Source organism: Arachis ipaensis, chromosome B09 (genome assembly GCF_000816755.2).
Source record: "Arachis ipaensis cultivar K30076 chromosome B09, Araip1.1, whole genome shotgun sequence".
NCBI lineage: Eukaryota > Viridiplantae > Streptophyta > Magnoliopsida > Fabales > Fabaceae > Arachis > Arachis ipaensis.
In genome coordinates, this window is record NC_029793.2 from 20,924,711 (window position 1) to 20,927,060 (window position 2,350).

Below are 2,350 nucleotides of genomic sequence, written 5' to 3' on the forward strand. Positions count from 1 at the left end.
CGTAAGGTTTATTACTTGGACGACCCAGTGCACTTGCTGGTTAGTTGTATCGAAGTTGTGAATGAAAAATGATTTATTAAGACGTGCGTACAGAGTTTCTGGCGCCGTTACCTGAGATCACAATTTCGTGCACCAAGTTTTTGGCGCCGTTGCCGGGGATTGTTCGAGTTTGAACAACTGACGGTTTATCTTGTTGCTCAAATTAGGTAATTTTCTTTTTGTTTTATTTTCAAAAAAATTTCAAAAATATTTCAAAAAATTTCTCCTTTGTTTTCAAAAAAATTTTTAAAATAAATATATTTTTCTTCAGAATTTTTAAGAATGAATTCTAGAGTTTCATGAAGCATGTTGAAGCATGCTGGCTATAAAACCATGTCTAAATTCTTTTGGACAGAGGTTTTGGCTTAAAATTGAATGAATTACTCCCATATTCATGCTAAAGCTTGACTGGCTATTAAGCCATGTCTAACCCTCAGATTGGAGCTTTAGATTAAGATTGTAAGATTCCTGGAATTCATATTAAAAATTTTGGAATCCTTATTTTTCTTTTTCAAATGATTTTCGAAAAATATAAAATAAAAATACAAAAAAAATCATAAAATCATAAAAATCAAAAATATTTTTGTGTTTCTTGTTTGAGTCTTGAGACAGTTTTTAAGTTTAGTGTCAATTGCATACTCATCTTGCATTTTTCGAAAATTGCATTCATGCATTGTATTCATCATGATCTTCAAGTTGTTCTTGATAAACCTTCTTGATTGATCTTCATATTTTAGTGTTTTGTGTTGTATGGTGTTTTTCATATGCATTCCTGAATCCATAGAGTCTAAACATGAAAGATTTCTAAGTTTGGTGTCTTGCATGTTTTCTTTGTATTAAAAATTTTCAAAAATAAGTTCTTGATGTTCATCTTGACATTCAAAGTGTTCTTGGTATTCATCTTGACATTCATAGCATTCTTGCATACATTCATCGTTTTGATCCAAAATTTTCAAGCATTGAGTCTTTTTCATGTTTTTCCCTCTCATCAATAAAAAAATCAAAAAAATAAAAAAATATCTTTTCTTTTTTCTCTCTCTTAAAATTTCAAAAATTAGATCTGACTTTTTCAAAAAATTTTAAAATCTAGTTGTTTTTATGAGTCAAATAAAATTTTCAATTTTAAAATCTTATCTTTTTCAAAATCTTTTTCAAAAATCAAATCTTTTTCATTTTTCTTAGTTATTTTCGAAAATTATAAAAATATTTTTCAAAAATCTTTTTCTTGTCTTTATCTCCTAATTTTCAAAAATAACATCATCAATTAATGTTTTGATTCAAAAATTTCAAGTTTGTTACTTGCTTGTTAAGAAAGATTCAAACTTTGAGTTCTAGAATCATATCTTATGATTTCTTGTGAATCAAGCCATTAATTGTGATTTAAAAAAAAAATCAAATCTTTTTCAAAACTAATTTCAATCATATCTTTTCAAAAATATCTTTTTATCTCATCTTTTTAAAACATATCTTTTTCAAAAATTTGATATTAAAATATCCTTTCTAACTTCTTATCTTCTTATCTTTTCAAAATTAATTTTTAAATTTGTTTCAACTAACTAACTAACTTTTTGTTTGTTTCTTATATTTTTCAAAACTACCTAACTAACTCTCTCTCTCTCTAATTTTCGAAAATATCTCCCTCTTTTTCAAAAATTCTTTTTAATTAACTAATTATTTTAATTTTTTATTTTAATTTTCGAAAATTACTAACCTTTTTCAAAAAAACTATTTTCGAAAATCACTAACTCTTTTTCAAAAATTATTTTCGAAAATCATCTCTGCTCTCCTCACCCTTGTGTTTCTTTCTTTACATTACATCCTTTTTTTCTTCCTTTCTTCTACTCACACAGGGACCTCTATACTGTGGTAAAAAAGATCCCTATTATTATTATTTTTCTGTTCCCTCTTTTTCATATGAGCAGGAGCAAGGACAAGAACATTCTTGTTGAAACAGATCCAGAACCTGAAAGGACTCTGAAGAGGAAACTAAGAGAAGCTAAATTACAACAATCCAGCAAGCACCTGTCAGAAATTTTCGAACAAGAAGAGGAGATGGCAGCCGAAAATAATAATAATGCAAGAAGGATGCTTGGTGACTTTACTGCACCTAATTCCAATTTACATGGAAGAAGCATCTCCATCCCTACTATTGGAGCAAACAATTTTGAGCTGAAACCTCAGCTAGTTTCTCTGATGCAGCAGAACTGCAAGTTCCATGGACTTCCATCTGAAGATCCTTTTCAGTTCTTAACTGAATTCTTGCAGATCTGTGATACTGTTAAGACTAATGGAGTAGATCCTGAAGTCTACA